We start from the raw sequence: 18,627 nt of genomic DNA on the forward strand, positions 1-18,627 counted from the left end.
AGAAATTCAAGCTAGAGAACAGAAACCAAACATTTTGTGCAAGGTGTAATCAGTCCTTGTTGAGTACATCTGCAAGGTGTTTTTTTTTTTTTTGTGAGTAGTTGTATTTTGTTTTTTTAAAGGTTTTCCTTGTTAAAGGCATTGGGATATAATTTGTATTAAGAAGTCTTACTTTGAATGAGCTGGATAAGAACAACCGTGCTGGATCAGGCCCAAGGCTTATCTAGTCCAACATTCTGTTTCATTCAGTGGCCCTCAGACTAGTAGTCGTTGATAGACCATGAATTTATGTAAACAATACAATGGATAAAACAATGCAAAATTAATAAAATTCAGTTAAAAATTAGACCCAGTTAAAATCAGACAAATATTAAAACCTTATTGGAACAAAAAAGAAAAGAAAAGAAAAGAAAAGTCCTCTTTAAAAGGGTGTATGTGTTACCAATTGTTTGTTAAAAATCTGATCTATTAAAAAAAAAAATCTGAACAAATATATACTTTCCAAAGAACAACTGTGAAAATATAGCACTACACACTTTGTTCTTTTAATTTGGTATTTTAGAGTGTGTTGTCATTATACAACACGGTATGGTTTATCACCTTTTATGCTATAAACATTTACTTTGTTTTATACTCTTTGATTTGATAAACATTTACTATGTTTTATACTCCTCCTTGATTTGGTTCTAGTTTTATTTTCTGACTTGGACAGCTTCAGAATAGTCTTTTGTATCAGAATCTGAAGCTCTATAAGCATATAGAGCAGGCCTGCTCAACTTTGGCCCTCCTGCAGATGTTGGCCTACAATTCCCATAATTCCTGGCTATTGGCTGTTGTGGCTGAGAATTATGGGAGTTGTAGTCCAAAAACAGCTGGGGGGCCTAAGTTGAGCAGGCCTGATATAGAGGAACAGGCCCTGCTGAAGGATAACCAGTATGGCTTCTGCAAAGACAGTCTTGAATGAAACTGCTTATCTAGACCCATTTCAGGCTGGCTTTCGGATGGGCTATGGGGTGGAGACTGCCTTGGTTGGCCTGATGGATGATCTCCAACTGGGAGTTGACAGAGGGAGTGTGACTCTGTTAGTCCTTTTGGATCTCTCGGTGGTTTTCAATACTATCAACCATAGTATCCTTCTGGAGTGTCTGAGGGGGTTAGGGGTGGGAGGCACTGCTTTGCGGGTTCCACTCCTACCTTTCGGGCAGATTCCTGATGGTGTCCCTTGGAGACTGTTGTTCTTCAAAATCTGAACTTTTGTATGGTATCCCTCAGGGCTCCATATTGTCTCCGATGCTGTTTAACATCTACATAAAATCACTGGGAGAGATCATCGGGAGATTTGGTGCAGGGTGTTAGCAGTATGCTTTTTCTCCATGTCAACATCATCAGGAGAAGGCATAACCTCCTTAAATGCCTGCATGGAGGTAGTGATGGGCCGGATGAGGGATAACAATCTGAGACTGAATCCAGATAAGACGGAGGTACTAATTGTGCGGGGTCAGAACATGAGAGATTATTTTGATCTGCCCATTCTTCATGGGGTCACACTTCCCCCAGAGGAACAGATGCAGTCTGGGAGTGCTCCTGTACTCACACCTCTCCCTGGTAGGGCTGTGCACGGAACCTCAGCAGGGCAGTTCAAAGGCAGTGGGGATGTCACTTTAAGGGCGGGAGAGGGTGTATTTACCCCTCCTGCCACTGCCCAGGTGCATGCCCAGTACTTCCGGCCACTTCTGACTGAGCAGGGGGAAGGAGCAGCAGGGAGGTACGCTGCTGCCCCGAAAGCTTTTAATGGCAACGAGCACCGGCGGGGGGGGGGAGCAGCAGGAGGGGTAAGTGCACCCTCCCCCGCCCTTAAACACCCCCGGCCTCGAACTTCAACCCCCCCTTGTTTGAACCTGTTCAGAGGTTCATAAAAGGGCCTTCGAACAGGTTCGTGCACATTCCTACTCCCTGGTGTCCCAGGTTGAGGCGGTGGCCAGAGCTGCTGTTTATCAGATTCAGCTGATACGCCAGTTGCGTCCGTTTCTTGGAGATTAATGATCTCAGAACAGTGGTACACATATGCTAGTAACCTACAGACTTGACTACTGCGATGCACTCTATGTGGGGCTGCCTTTGTATGTAGCCCAGAAACTGCAATTGGTACAGAATGTGGCAGCCAGGTTGGTCTCCATGTCATCTCGGAGACCATATTACTTCTATACTAAAAGACTTACACTGGCTGCTGCTGAGTTTCCGGGCAAAGTACAAAAGTGTTGGTTATAGCCTATAAAGCCCTAAATAGCTTAGGCCCTGGACAGCTAAGAGAACATCTTCTTCACCATGAGCCCCATCGCCCATTGAGATCATCCAGAGAGGTCCACCTGCAGCTGCCACCAGCTCGTCTAGTGGCTATGCAGAGACGGACCTTCTCTATTGCTGCCCAGACACTCTGGAATGTACTCCCTGCTGAGATGAGATCCTCCCCATCTCTGACAACTCTTAAAAAGTCGTTAAAGTCTTACCTTTTCACCCAAGCTTTTTAATTTAATTGTGGTTTTAAGTTGTGTTAAGGTTTTTACTTTTGTGTTTTGATTTCTTTTTCTGTTGTTGAAAGCTGCATACAAATTTGATAGATAAATAAAATAAAGGTAAATCTTGCCACACCAACCTTTTGGAGTTCTTTGGCAGTGTCAACAGGTGTGTAGATAAAGGTGATCCAGTTGACGTAGTATACCTGGACTTTCAAAAAGCTTTTAATGAAGTTCCTCATCGAAGTACCTTGAGAAAACTGAGCAGTCATGGCATAAGGGAACAGGTTAATGTGTGGATTGGTAACTGGTAGGAAACAGAGTGTTGGTATAAGTGGGCAGTTCTTTAAATGAAGGGAAGTAAAAAGTGGGATCTGTACTGGGACCAGTGCTTCTAGATAATTCATAAATTATTTAGAAGTTGGAGTAAGCAGCGAGGTGGCCAAATCTGTAGATGACATCAAACTATTTAGGATAGTTAAATCCACACCAGATTGTGAGGACTCCAAAAGGATCCTTATAAACTGGGTGAGTGGGCGACAAAATGGCAAATGTGGTTCAATGTTAGCAAGTGTAAAGTGATGCATATCAGGGCAAAAAAAAACCCACATATACACTGACGGGGTCTGAGCTGTCGGTGACTGACCAGGAGAGAGATCTTGGGGTTGTAATGGACAGCTCACTGAAAGTATTGACACGTTGTTCGGCAGCTGTGAAAAAGGCCTATTCCATGCTTGGAATTGTTAGGAAGGAGATTGAAAATGAAACTACCAATATTATAATGGCCATATATAGAACTCAGACATGGCCACATTTGAGTACTGTGTACAGTTGTGGTAACCATTAGGGATCTGTACAAAACCAGGTTGCCCAGTTTGGTTTGAGTTTGGATCGGACTGGGCATGTTTGGTTTTGGCACCCCCAACTCCCACCCCCAAGTTAGGTTCAGTGGGGAGGGCTTCGTGATTAAAAAAAAATCACTCACCCCATCCAGGCGGCACTACTGTGACCATGGGGTGTGTTTCTCCAGAGGTACTCTCTCCCCCCGCCAGCCTCCGTATATGCCCAAATCGACCAGTTCGCATGACCCAGCCACATAGAGGCCCAAGGAGCCCCTGGTGGTGCAGTGGTAAAACTGCCGCCCTGTAACCAGAAGGTTACAAGTTCAATCCTGACCAGGGGCTCAAGGTTGACTCAGCCTTCCATCCTTCCGAGGTCGGTAAAATGAGTACCCAGAATGTTGGGGGCAATATGCTAAATCATTGTAAACCGCTTAGAGAGCTCTGGCTATAGAGCGGTATATAAATGTAAGTGCTATTGCTATTGCTATTGCTATTTGGCATGTGTGGCAGCCTCCAAAATGGCTGCCACGATGGGCTGAAGACCACCTGAACTGGGCGATTTGGGCATATATGGAGACTGGCTTGGGAGGGTTACCTCTGGAGATACACACTCCTGCGGCTGTGGAAGTGTTACCCACCCCCTGGAGGGGGTGAATATTTTTTTTAAAAAAACTTTGGAATCCTGCCCCCCCCCCCAACAGGCCAGGGGGTGGGGTTCAGTTTGATATCGAATTGAACTGGGGGAGGGGTTCAATTCAATATTAAGCCATTGAATCGAACCGGTCCGATGTCGAACAGGTTCGGTATCAAACCGTGAATCCCTAGTCACTATACCTCAGAAAGGACATTATAGAACTAGAAAAGGTGCATAAGAGGGTAACCAATATGATCAGGGGCCTAGAGCACCTTCCTTACGAGGCAAGGCTAAAACACCTGGGGCTTTTTAGTTTAGATAAAAGATGACAGAGGGGAGTCATGATAGAAGTCTATAAAATCATGCAGGGTGTGGGAAAATTGGATAGAGAGAATTCTTTCCTTCTCTCATAACACTAGAACCATGGGTTATCCCATGAAACTGATTGCCAAGAAATTTAGGACCGACAAAAGGAAGTACCTTTTCACACAATGCATAATCAATCTATGGAATTCTCTGCCAACAGCCTGGATGGCTTTAAGAAGGGTTTGGATGAATTCATGGAGAACAAGTCTAACAATGGATACTAGTCTGAGGGCTATAGGCCACTTCCTGCCTCAGAGGAAGGATGCCTCTACATACTAGAAGCAGGGGAGCAACAGCAGGAGAGAGGGCAGGAGGCCATCAGCTCTTGCCTGTGGTTTTCCTGGAGGCATCTGGTGGTCCACTGTGTAAAACAGGATGCTGGACTAGATAGGCCTTGGGCCTGATCCAGCAGGGCTGTTCTTATGTTCTTATCAGATTTTGCAAGTGAAAGTTCCCCCTGCCACTCCTTTTCTTTTCTGTTGTTGGTCTAATTCACACATTATTTAACTTCTTCCTTTCTTTTTGCCCCAAGCAATTATGCAGACTGTATGAGTCAGCTCTGTATTCAAAGTACAACGGACAGCCAGATATCATGTTTCTGTAAGTATAGCCTAGAAGGGCTTCTGGCCTTCATTTAAGAGTAAAATCACATTTTGTGGTGGCAGACTATTGTTGTGAGATAACTTGCTGGTTAGGGTAATTTGCTGGTTGGCTAGGCTATAGGAGCTGCAGAGAATTGCAACCTTCTGGAGTGTGTCTGTCTCTGAACACTTAGAGAGACTGATTCCCTTTGCAGAGACAATTACCGCTATAGTTTGTGAATCAGCCCTTAGAATCCAGGTGCAGGAGGTATTAACTATGATGTGTGCCCACGCAGTGTGGAGAGGGAACATATAAGTCTAGTATAGGGTTCAGTGGTGTAGCCACAACTGGATAAGGTGGACAAATGTCCTGGGCTGCCAATAAATGGGGATACCTGGGGGTCCTCCTCAGTCCCCCAGGGCACCCCTTCACTCCTTTCCTCCCCAGACATGCAATTGATGAATGGCTGGCTTGCTAGCTGGGATAAGGTGATGGATAGTGCTTCTGTGTTGCAATGTTGGCCATGACCCTTGTGCTGGTGTCAGAAGCACATTCACCCAGGGGAGTGACTGGCATCAGGGCATGCTTGTGCCACCTGCATCTCTTCTAGTCAGCAAATGGTTCATTTGCCAGTCGCATGCTTCCCTTTTCGTGCTTGAGCAAAGGAGGAAAAAAGAAGCACCCAGCTGAAATAGGAACTGCTTGTCAACTAGGAGAGGGTGACGGGCATTGTTTCCTCTAAGGTGTGCGCACATGTGTGCACTCACAAGTTGGGGTGTTGTTGTTTTTTAATGCCTGCTCAATTAATTTTAGATCGCACTCAAGTTGAATCAGGAAGGCCCCATTCTGAATGCAGGTGCGCACACACTGACTTGATGGTGCCACCCAGAACAAAACTAATTCCACACACACAGGAAAATAACGGGAGAGAGCACTGGGGACAGGTGGCATATCCATGCCCCGATGCCAGCCATGACCTCTGTGTCAATGTGGTGCTTCTGATGCCGGCGCAAGGGGCATGGCCAGCACTGCAATACAGAATCACTTCACATTGCTCTCTCCCAGAGGTGAATAGTGGGTGGGGGCCAGCAGGGGGGCCTGCCTCCAACTTTCCTATGCCCTGATCGGGTTGCCGACTCTGACGGAAGGTATTTCTCCCACAATATTTTTCATGGCTTTCTTTCAGGTGGCACCAGTCACCTGGAGACTGATGTCAGTCCCTGGAGACCCCAGGCCAATGCTGGAGTATTAGCAACCCCACTGCCATATAATTATATAGATATATGAAGATGTGTGGTGTGTACCTCCGTGCCTGATCGACTGAGGGCCAAGTGGGATAGGAGGTCTGTCTGTGACTGGATCTCCTGACATCTTTTTACTTTGCTGCAAGCAGCCCCCTTGGGTCCCAGTTTGTATTGGGTCTGTGATGCTGTGGGTGGGAGTCTCACCCTTTTCTCCCATACTGCAGCCCCAATTTACTAGCTGCGGAAGGGACAACCTAGAATACGTACTTGTTCCTGTACTCTGTGATGGTTGGTATGTTTTCCCCTCAGCGGGGAGGTAGTGCTTTAAATTGGGGAAATGGGGAAAGAGTTCACCACCACCCAGCAGCATGGTCCTGAGCCAAACTGCCCACCCCACCACAGCTGGTCAGGAGATCCAATCATGGACCTCTCAAGTCACGTGTCATTTGGCCCTGTCTCATCCACAAAGCTACTAAGATTGTTTTACTACTTCCCCATGAATGAAACCGCTTATCTAGAACATCATCTTGTTTCTTTGTTTGTTTGAGTGGGGGTTCTTTTATTTTTAAAGACAGCATTAAATAAGCTTCTGGGTTTTGTTTTGTTTTATAATAAATAGAACTGCCTGTATGCCTGTGAAGGGAGGAAGGAGATTAAACAAGCTCTTGTTGTGCCTAATTGAAATTAAATCTACACATGAGAGATAGGGATGTGCGAACCGGTTTGAATTCAAACCAGGGTGGTTCAAAGGTTCGAATTCGAACCGAACTAGCCATCAGGTTCGAGCTGCAGGTTCGAATTCGAACTGAACCAGGGGGTGGTTCGATTCGAACCGGTTTGAACCAGTTTGAACCAGTTTGGACATCCAAAAATTGGTAAGATGGTAGCTGGCACCCAGAGGTACCTGCCACACAAAGCAATCGGACACTAGTATGACTTTTTATGAATTTTTGAAAATTATTTTAATTTTTTTCTCATAGGGTATAATGGGACTCAAACCAGGCCATTATACCTTATTGTGGAGCACCCATGGGTGCCAACAACCACCCAAACCCTGAAGCAATCGGACAGTACTACAATTTTTTATGAATATTTGAAATATTTTCAATTATTTTTCTCATAGAGTATAATGGGACCAGAACCAGTCAATATCCCCTATTGTGGAGCACCTAGGGGCACAAAGGCGGGGTGGGTGGTAGACATACAGGGGTGCCTACCACCCACAAAACCCCAAGGCAATTGGACACTCTGATTATTGGTGAATTGTTAAAGTATTTTTGAATTCCTCATAGGGAATAATTAGGATTACAGCAAATGTATAGATAGCTTCACGTCGGGGGGAAAGGGGTGTCGTAGAGTGGAGTGTGGTGGGTGGTAGTTCCTAGGGTGGGCAAGGAAGCTATCAGAGCTATTTGAAAGGAATTGGGTAAAGGGCTGATTTTTAAGTGATTTTTGAAGTTTACACGTCTTTAAGGTTTTTCTCCATAAAGAAGCATGGAGGTGTCAGCAAATGTAAAGAATCTACATTCAGAACACTTCAGAAACAACAAAACCCAGTACCCCATGGGCTAGCAACCCATGGGGGTGGTTGGCACCCTCTTTGCACTAGACCACCACTCACTCTGGGCCACCCCAGCACCCCACAAGTGGCTTTAAGGTTTTTCTCCATAGGGAAGAATGGAGGTTTCAGCAGCCCCATGACTGCACTTGTGGGGGGTGCTGGGGTGGCCCAGAGCAAGGGTGCCAACCACCTCCATGGGTTGCTAACCCATGGGGTACTGGGTTTTGTTGTTTCTGAAGTGTTCTGAGTATAGATTCTTTGGTAGCATATAAGATTTTCAATGACAAACCATGAATCCACTCTCATTGCTAACCTTAAAGACACATAAACTTCAAAAATCACTTAAAAACCAGCCCTTTGCCAAATTCTTTTCAAATAATTCTGATAGCTACCTGGCCCCCCTTGGGCACTACCACCCACCACACTCTGCTCTAGGCCACCCCTTTGCCCCCGACGTGAAGCTATACATTTACTGCAATCCTCATTATTCTCTATGAGGAATTCCAAAATAATTTTAAAATTCACCAATAATCAGCGAAGTGTCCGATTGCCTTGGAACTTTGTGGATAGTAGGCACCCCTGGTTGTCTACCACCTAACCCACTTTTGTGCCCCTTGGTGCTCCACAATAGGGGATATGGGCTGGTTCAGATCCTATTATACCCTATGAGAAAAATAATTAAAAATATTTCAAATATTCATAAAAAATCATAGGGGTGTCTCATTGCTTCAGGGTTTGCATGGTTGTTGGCAACCATGGGTGCTCCATAATAAGGATTACTGGGCTGGTTGGAATCCCATTATATCCTATGAGAAAAAAATAGAAATAATGTTCAAAAATTCATAAAAAATCATACGAGTGTCCGATTGCTTTGGGGTTTGGGTGGCAGGTACCCCTCGGTGGCAGCTACCATCCTACCAATTTTTGGGTGTCAAAACAAGTTCTAACTGGTTCAAATCGGTTCAAATTTGTTCAAATTCAAACCGAACCGGGGGAGGTTCGAGCAAAACCAAAACTGAACCACCCCCTCCTGGTTCGAACCTGGTTCGAATTCGAACCGAACTGGGCAAACCGGTTTTGTGCACATCCCTAATGAGAGAAGCTGACTTGGTCTTAATTTGTTGCTTCCTGGTTTTTAAAAAACCACAGGAACCTAGGAAGCTGCCTTATCCAGTGTCAGACCATTGGTCCATCTAACTTCGTACAGTCAACACTGACTGGCAGAAGTCTTCCCCAGCCCTACCTGGAGATACCATGTATTGAACCTGGGACCTTCTGCATGCTCAGATGGTCTGCCACTAAGCTTTGGTCCTTCCTCAGTGAAAGCTAGGAAGCTGCCTTATATTGAGTCAGACCATTTGTCCATCTAGCTTAGTATTGTCCATAGTGACTGGCAGTGGCTCTCGAGGGTCTCAAGCAGGAGCCTTCTCCTGACCTACCTGGAGATGCTGCCAGGAACCGAACCTGGGACTTTCAACATTGCAAAGCAGGTGCTCTTCTGCTGAGCTAGTAGGGCCCACCCCGACGAGAGGGGAAAGTGCTGTTGGGCTTTTCTGCTTCAGGCACCAAAATGTCCTGAGTCAGCTTTGCATAATCACACCAAAGGCAGGGTTGTGTTACATGATTATACTGCACAAGCATAGAAACTGGTCTCTTGCCCAGAACTCAGCATCCTAAGAATAAGATTGAAATATTACATGGCAGGCAACATCCGGATTAAGCTAGTCATGACTAACTTCCATTGGATTTAAATCAATCCATGATTACCATTGACTTGTTTGGTTTCAATTGCACTTTGTCATGACTGGGTATTAACCAGTGGTGAGTCTGGATCTGCTGGTTTTATATTACTGGTGGAGCAATGATGAGGGTGGCCCCAGGGCTAGATTTGGGGTGCCTGCTGCCACCCATCCTGCTCCCCTTTGCTGGACCATGTAGCAGTCAAATGATGTCACTGCACTAGCACGAGCTGGTGCCCTGGTGTGATTATAATATCTTGCGGTTGGCCAAGGGAGGTAGGCTGACAGTGGCAGGTGAGTGACTAGACAGTTGGTGGGGACCACAAAGGCAGGCAGGCCCCATAGCTTACAGAAGGGGTGGCAGCATGTCAACATTGGGCACCTGGTGTCCAAATGCCCCAATAGGAAGAGCATGGGGGTGAGAGCAGGGGGAGTGTGCTGGCAGTGGCCATGGGACATTTGTCTCTCCTGCCCCCCCGCCCCGGCTCAATTATACCTATGTGCCTGTTTTATCTATAATATAAAACTGCTTGGGACTCATTGGCTTGCATGAAACTCCTGGACCAAACCACAAAAGAGGTTTGGTCTGGGAAAAGAAAACAAAAGTTGGTCCACAAAAGAAACATGCTGTTTTTGCAGGTAAGTTCCAGGCCTTGCCCAAACTACTATAAAAACTGGAAAACCCCAGGAAAATTCATTAAATTCCCAGGAAAATGCAGGAAAACTCTCCCATTGGGGAAAAAATGGGTTAGGGTTAGTGCAGGCAGGAGGGTTGTCATGGTTGGGGTTAGGGTCCAAGAAACTTTGGCAGTTTTCCTGGGCACATTTACACACACAGTCTGGACTTTGTGGTATAGGACGTATGCTTGCAAACTGCAAGCTTGTGTGTGTGTGTGTGTGTGTGAAGTTGTTTGCTTTATTTGCCACTTTCCTACAGCGAACTGTGCTCAAAGCAACATTGTTACATATAAAAATGTAGCAATATATACAACTCTGTATACTAGATACAATGTACCCTAAAATACAACATTTAGCACATATACTCAGTAATACCCATGCAGAACTGTTGCTGCTTTTCCTTTCCTTTTTCTTTTTTTTACCTTGATTAAAACTCAATAGGTTCACCAGAGGCTGGATAAAGTTTCTTCAGGTCTCTGATTTGGCCTGTGGACCACCGTTTCCTTCTGCTTGACCAACACACAGAACTGAGGTTGGTGCAATGCAAATAAAGGACAACGCAGGGAAGTCCAAATGTGACCCTTAATTACTAGGGTCAAAAGGAGCAAGGATTGGGGTTGACCTCCATGCCAGGGATGCCTCTGAGTGCTCCCCTCTCACTTTATCCCATAGAAGTGGACAGACGCTTTTCATCGCTAAGGAGGAAAGTAAATAACTGCACTTACTTGGAGATAGAATTTATGGTGGGACCAAAACATGCACTACACCCCTGACATTGGATGGCCTGGGCCTTATTGGCAGTGACCATGAAGAGGGGTGTGTGTATGCATGGTCACAAAATGTGCATACATCTTTCTATGCAGAGATGCACTGCACTCCCGTGAGATCCTTGCAATGTAAGAGCCCTCCTTCTCCCCTCCTCACACGCATCCATCATCCATCATACTGATGGGCACTTTGCTAAAATGTAATGATTAACCCTGCTGACTTTGCAGCCCTCTGCTCTGAGAGGCAGAAGAGGTCATTGGTGGCAGGCAGTGTAGGCAGGAAGTAGGTGTGGCCAAAAAAAAAAAAAATATTGCTGTGAGTGAGACCTGGCTGTTCAGAAGTCACAAACCATGGACAGCTCCTGCTGAGCAGGGGTTGCTTCATTGCTCTCCTGGATCCTACCCAGGACTAGAGTGGACAAATTGGTCTGGGGCTGCACAGAGCGATAGGACATCTTGCTCAGGGGTGAGTACCTGCCTTAATATCCCTCCATAGTGCATGGCTCCCTTCCTGTCAACTTTATTCTCTCTTGCAGATTAGACTACTTCGCCGCCGTCCTCCCAGGGCTTTGCACACCAGGGTCGATTCCATTTCCCCCTCCTCTGTCAAATAGGAAATCTACATCCTTGAGAGGCTGTTTGTTTTCTGGGCAGGCATCCTCTCCACATTATTGCAAAAACAGTCCTCTCCCCTTCAGGGAAGCAGCTTCTGTCTGTAGGAAATCCCCATGCACTTAATAATCTGTCTTGTTTCTGATCTTGAGAGGAAGCGTTAGAAGCTTATTCTGCACCCCCCCCCCCCACTCCACATACTTCCTAGGGAGAAGCCAAGAGCCTTGTATGGAGATACAGCTAAGACAAAGAAATCGCTTCCATGTTTGAGCACACGGAAGTTGTTTTTAAAAAAAATAAGTTGGTTGGGAAGCGAGGAGGAGCAAAGGTATATCTTGCAGTGGGGTGGGGTGGGGTGGGGGAAGCAGCTCAGCTCTTGCAGCTAGACCGTGCTTAATTGCTCAACAGGAAAGTACTGGGGTTCAAGCTCAATAGAAACCATACCACATCTCTTGGAAGTCCTGCTCCTTGATTTCAAGTGCACAGGGACAAGCTGTGAGTGCTCAGTGGCTGTGGTGAGGAATCACTCTGCACATTCCCAGAGGCATTTTTCCTGATTGTCATTGCCATTGCTAGCCCAGATTTCTTTGTTAGGCCGATAACTAGTTAATAACCAGTGATGGTCACTTAATAACCCATGATGGTCACTCAAAACTCTTTGAAGAACATAGCTATCAATGCTTGGGGAAAGGGACATCCCTCGGGAAAGGGGCACCATGTGTGTTCGGGGGGAGGGGAGAAGGAGGGCTCTTACACTGCAAGGATCTCACGGGGTGGGGGTGGTGCAGTGTATCTCTGCACAGAGAGATGCATGCACGTTGTGCGCCCATGCATACACACACCCCTCTTCAAGGTCACTGCCAATAAGGCCCTGGCCATCCAATGCCAGGGGTGCAGTGCAAGTTTTGGTCCCACCACCAATTCTCGTCCAGTTCTCATCCAAGTAAGTGTAGTGATTTACTTCCAGTGGAGAGAGGGTGAAGAAGCAGTCGTTCACAGTTTGGGGGGGGGGGGAGAGATGCAAAGTCTCTCTCTCTTCCCCTCCGGCCCCAAGGTGGTGGATCAGCTTCCTTGCATGAATGCCTGCTGTTTGCCTCTGATTATGCATAAGCCCTGCTTGTATATTTGTTGTGAAAGCAAATATGATAAATACACCATAAGTTTCTAGTGAGCTCTTCTTGCCCAAAGGAAACTGAATCCAAACTGGGCTTGGAACTTTTCTCTCAGGGGTGTCGCTATAATGGAGCGGATGGGTTCAAAGAACCCGGGGCCCTCGGTCCCTGAGGGGGCCCCCAGCTCCACCCCTCCCTATTTCCTTCATTATCTCCCTCACTCGGAGGGGCCACTGGGGAGATGGGCGAACACGGGCCCTCTCTCCCCTAGCTATGCCCCTCTTTCCACCACTTGGGAAAGAGGAGGATCTGCAACATCTTTCACAAAATCCAAGATTCAATTATGACATTGCATACACAGGGTTCTGGGAACTGAGTCCTGATGAGAGCCGGGAAACCTTAAGCCCCAGTAGCAGATGCTGCCAGCTAGCCAGGGGGTGTGGGGTGTGGTGGGGCATACTTTCCCCATCTCTCCTGTTCAGAGTATAAGCAGCACTTTGTGGGGTGTGTGTGTGTGAGAGAGAGAGACAGAGAGAACAATATTAAGTAAAGCACTTTACAAATGGAAAATGCTACATACATTACAGGGGAACGTGGGTATTTATGAATGGGGACAGTCATGGCAGAATGATGATGCCCATCCCACCACGACGACACGTTGAAGAAGTAGTTTTTTTAAAAAGCATTGCTGCTAGTGGTGAAGTGATCTACCAATGGACTTTGATCTGTGCTCATGTCCCACCAGCCACTCCCTGCCTTTGATGAGGAAGCCTCCCCCCACCCCCCACCTGCCTCTTGTTATTAAATATTTTAATTTCCCCAGTGCCCATTGTCTGCAACCTGGCGGATTGCCCACAAGGCTTTTATGACTCATCTAGAGAGAATCGGCTGCGATGGTGTGCGTTGTAACTTCAGAGTGTGTGGGCATGTTGTTTAGTCTAAATTTGTGCTTCTCAAAGAAGAACCATTTCCCTTCAGGAGTCACCAGCAGTTGCTAGGGAGGCCCCAGTCTGTGCTGGGTGACTATTCCTAGGAACACAGGAAGCTGCCATATACTGAGTCAGACCATTGGTCTATCTAGCTCAGTATTGTCTTCACAGACTGGCAGCGGCTTCTCCAAGGTTGCCGGCAGGAATCTCTCTCAGCCTTATCTTGGAGATGCCAGGGAGGTAATCTAGGACCTTCTGCATACAAGCATGACCTGTGGCATGGGCCTGAGGAGCCTGGGAAGGGTCCATAGGTCCGTGGTGGAGCATGTGTTTGGCACGTGGGAAGTCCCAGGGTCAGTAATGAGCATCTCCCATGAATGTCTCTCAAGCAGCGGGGCTGGGAAAGAGCTGTGGAGGAGGGCCATATAAGTCAGTAACAGAGCATGTGGAGTTTCCCAGCACCTCCAAGGATATCAGGTAGTAATCATCCCTGCCAGAGTTCATGGAGGGCCACTGCCAGTCAGAGAAGGGCCAAATGGGCCAAGCTGCTGCCAGTCAGACGAGTGGGCTGACTCGGGCTGCTTCCTATGTGAACCTGCCTGCTACTTGGGTTGTTAGACTAGAAGTAAAGCCTCCTGGCGGAAGGAGGACTGCTTTATGACGTGGACACAGAAGAGCACCCTCTCAGGTTTTGGTCTTGTGGCACTAGTCCTCAAGGTATTTCCAGCTTTTAAGGCACACTGTAGTTCAGCTTGCTCGGTAGACTTGTGTGAAGTGTTATGGATATTGACAGCCTGATCTCCTACTCCCAGAAGGTAGAGGTTCAAATCTCCTTTTGAACCAAACCTAATCAGTTGAGGGAGCAAAACGTTTTTGCTTCAGAAATGAACTTTATTCAAGCAGGACTGATAAGGTTCAATCCTGAGGTTTTATGGCACTTGTACAGAGTCCATAGGCAGCCTTATAAATCAAAGGTGAAGGTTGGTGCTTTTATAAAGTGCTATAAAAGCAAGTGATGTTTAATTTTTCTCTCTCTAGAAGCTGATGGTGTGCTGATCTCCTGACCTTAACAACAGAAGGCATTTGATTACAGATCCTGTTGTTATATACTGATGCAGGATCTGGCACAAACCCAAGGAAGAAAGTTTGTGTAATCCATACTAAGTTCCTTCTGAACAATAACTTATTTGTTAAGGATGTTTGAAATGCTACAAAATATTTACATGGAAACCACAACGATGTAGGAATTAGCATGCAACTCTGTATGGATCATTCCATGTGACTATCGCATGTGGGCACAGTTTGCTGCCTATACATTGAGATAGGGATGTGCATGAAACAGATTTAGTGTTCTGTTCCGAGCTTGGAACAAAACCCTAAATCCACTGAATATTTCATCGGAACAACCGGTCGAGCCGGTTGTTCTGACAGAACGACCCTGTTCCGTGTCTGAACATTCCAAACTCCTTTTTGGAAAGCAAAATGGTACTCTTCTGGCCTCTGTGCATTCACAGTGGCCATTTGTGTGGTGGTGCTGACCATGCAAATGGCCGCCACGTGTGTGCAGAGGCCAGAAGAGCACCATTTTGCATTCCGTTCTGAGTTCAGAACAGGTCCATTTGAAGGATGTTCTGTTCCGAGCCTGGAACCTTCAAAATGTCAAGTCAGAACATTCTGACTGTGGAATGTTCTGCACATCCCTACATTGGGAAACCATGATTGGTTGTGGCTTCCCAGCATAGGACACATTGTTTTCACATGTGCTATCACAGCATGGTCCTAGGCATGTTTACCCAGAAGGAAATGGGCATGGGGCTGTAGCTTAGTGGAAGAGCATCTGCTTTGCATGCAGAAGGTCCCAGATCTAATCCCTGACATCTCCAGGTAGGGCTTGGAAAGACTCCTGCCTTGGAGAAGCTGCTGCCAGTAAGTTTAGACAATGGGGCTATTCACACGAACAGCCCAACCCAGGCTAGGGAAGCCCAGTCTGGTTGGGCTGCTTGTGTGGAGCACCGTGATAGCTCCCAATCCCAATGCTTCCACCCCTGCTAGCTCAACTTTTAACCGGGGTTAGAGGGCATGAGCGCATCCTCAACCCCAGGTTTAGGATCATGTTGGCTCAGCTTGCATATAGCCTGAGTGCACGACTCATGGGGGAATCTGCCATTGCACCAAGCTTGTTGCATGGTGCTTTATGGGATTTCTGGAGGCTGGGACTCATTTTCCCAGCCTCCAGTGATCTGTGCTGCCAGGATCAGCATGGATCGTGTGGGCGTGCGATGGCTTGCTGGAGAAGCGCTCCTTGCTCATCTGGGGAAAGGTAGGATTCACAGGGGAATCCACCAATGCACCATGCTCATCATGCAGTGCATGATGGGATTTCTGGAGGCTAGGACTAGTTTTCCCAGCCTCTAGTGATATGCACTGCCGGGAGCAGCATGGATTATGTGGGTGTGCAATGGCACACCGAAGAAGAACTCCTTGCTTGTCTGCGGAGGGGGAGGAGGTAGGTTCAACCCTGTCCTCCCCACCCTTGTTATAGTCACGAGGACAACCTTAATACTGAGCTAGATGGACCACGAGTCTGACTCTATATAAGACAGCTTCCTAAGAAATGAGCTCAGTGGGACACTAAGGAGGAAGTCACATTGAACTCCACTAGATTTCATAGGAGTGTAGGAAACTGCCTTATACTGAGTCAGACCCTTGATCCATCTAGCTCAGTATTGTCTATGCTGACCGGCAGTGTACTAATTACTAGCTGTGCACGGGCATTTGCAGGACTTCTTCCAGGGAGTGGGGGAGGCTGCAATCCTATACACAGATAGCTGGGAGTGAGCTCCATTGAATTCATTGGGGATGGGCTCAATCTGGAGGGATGATGGCGACTGCCTCCCCTTACCCACCCACCCCATCCCAGGACATCCATGTCGGCAGTGTACAATTACTAGGGAGCAAGTATGCCTAGGATCCTAGCCTACAGAGCAGTTCTGTGCATGTTTACTCAAAAGCAAGTCCTTGGGTGTTTGATGGGCCTTGAAAATGTGTTTAGGACTGCAGCCTTGGTTTTGGATGGAACTGCAGTTTGTGTAGGAATTTTGTATAGTGTGAAGAAGTTATATCTGCCCCATTTTGGTTTGCCCCTTAGTGTCCTTGTACTCTTCATACATTTCTTCAATATGCACATGCTCCTTCCTGTTGCTGCCAAATGAGTATACGGTAGCTCAGTGGCAAAGCACATGGTTTGTCTGGAAAAGGTTGATTTCTGGCATCTCCAACCAAAAGCATCCCAGGTGGCTACAGGGTCAAGAAAGATCCCTGCCTGAGACCCCAGAGAGCAGCTGATCACCAGAGCCCTCTGTCCCTTAGGGCATACCTCCTTCCATATAGGTTATCCGAGGAGGCAGCATGGCATTCCTTCTTTTACTCTGAGTGGATGCCGAGCAGAACCTTTCAGAGAGAGCTGAGACAGGAGGTTTATTAATTATTATGGTTTTTTCATGCAAAATGGCTTTTTGAAGCTGCTCTGAATGCTTATTGAGAAGAGGAGTAAGACAGAAGCACCAATTCACTAATCAGTCAATTTATTACCACTCTTCTGTGGTGGCATCTATGCTTTGGAACTCCCTTTAGCAGGAGATCTGGCTGGGACTCTTGCTATATAATCTTTTTTGGTTGCCCATTGAGAAAAGGGATGCATTTCCCAAGACATTTGCTGGGGTCTGTTTAGCAGGGCTCTGGGGCGCATGATATGTTGCCAGTGAAGATCCTGATGTGTTGCTTGAAACTGCTGCATTTACAAACTGTAGATGCTTTTGATAAATTTTGCTACACTTGCTGCAAGTCTCTTGGAGCACTTCCTGCAATAAATTGTAGCTGGGGCTGATGGGAGTTGTAGTTCAGCAATATCTGGAGGCCCCCAGGTTGAGAACCACTCCTCTAGTTCGTGATACAGATCAGGAACAAACAGTGATTTCATGCGAAATATTCAGCATAAGTGAACTGGGGGTAGAGGAGCACCCTGCTGTGTATGTTTAGCTGAATGCCTGCATGCTGTGTATACACATAGGACTCTCCATAAGTCTCTTAACGTGTTGCACTCAGCATCTGTAATGTGTATAAAAATGGGTGCAATGTTTACAAGAGGGAATGGATGCATGCTGATTTTCAAAATAAACTTCTCTCAGCATAGTCAAGGGAAGTGAATTGATGTAGTGGGGAGATCGCCATGTGTACAGTGCAATGTCTGCTTGGAGTCAATGCATGGAAAACTGCACACATACAGGGTTCTTGGCTTGCACCCAAGAACCCTGCTCCTGCTATCGGGGCCCCTGTTTTTCTGGAGTTCTAGATTGTGCAGAGAGAGCAGTTACACATGCATACGCACCATGCAGACAAATGTGTGGAGGTTGGAGGTGGGGCTTTCTGCTGCTGTGATCCCTGTATGGCCTATGGCTGTAATAAATTGATTGGTTGCTGCTGTGATCCTGTTCCCCTCCCATACATGTGTTTAAACTTACCCATCCTTGGTACATCATGAAAACAGGGCTGAGAATAACCCAGACTGCCGCTTGTTTGGAAGGCAAAAGCCACTGGAAAATTAAAAATCTGGGGAAAGAGTTAACTTTTCCAAGGTAGAAGTTGCTGCAGTCGGAAAAGCAACCAGTCATTGTTCTCGGTGACTATAGAGGGGAGAGTAAGGTAGGCTTGAATTAAAGGAAGAGGAAGATGTCTGTGGTGCAATGGCAAGATTTCCTACCCATAAGAATACCTGGAAGGTGGGCCAAGTTACCAGAGGAAGTCCTGGTTTCCATTCTTGGAAGAGCTGTTATAAACAGGCTGGATAAAAGAGTTCTTCAGGATGCTGTAGGTGTCAGGGCAAATGACATGTTCGGCACCTCCTCCCCCAGGCTTTTTTTAAAGAGCAGCAAGTGGGCAATTGCCCTGAGCCTCACACATGCAGAGGATCATATATACACCAACAAAGAATACTATCCACCTGGCGGCAGGGTGGGTGGTGGGTGGGTGGGATCCATAGATATAGGATG

General features: G+C 46.7%; 1 protein-coding gene across 1 annotated transcript in view; it reads left to right on the forward strand.

The window, feature by feature from the left end:
* The first annotated feature begins 11,289 nt into the window (after positions 1-11,289).
* Positions 11,290-18,627, forward strand: part of LOC128345526 (unconventional myosin-Ia-like) — a 71,520-nt gene continuing 64,182 nt past the window's right edge. The window contains exon 1 of the mRNA XM_053297582.1: positions 11,290-11,392. The gene's annotated coding sequence lies outside the window, so the exon portion shown is untranslated. The remainder of the gene's footprint in view (positions 11,393-18,627) is intronic.

The sequence above is a fragment of the Hemicordylus capensis genome, chromosome 2, assembly GCF_027244095.1.
Source record: "Hemicordylus capensis ecotype Gifberg chromosome 2, rHemCap1.1.pri, whole genome shotgun sequence".
NCBI classification, from domain to species: domain Eukaryota; kingdom Metazoa; phylum Chordata; class Lepidosauria; order Squamata; family Cordylidae; genus Hemicordylus; species Hemicordylus capensis.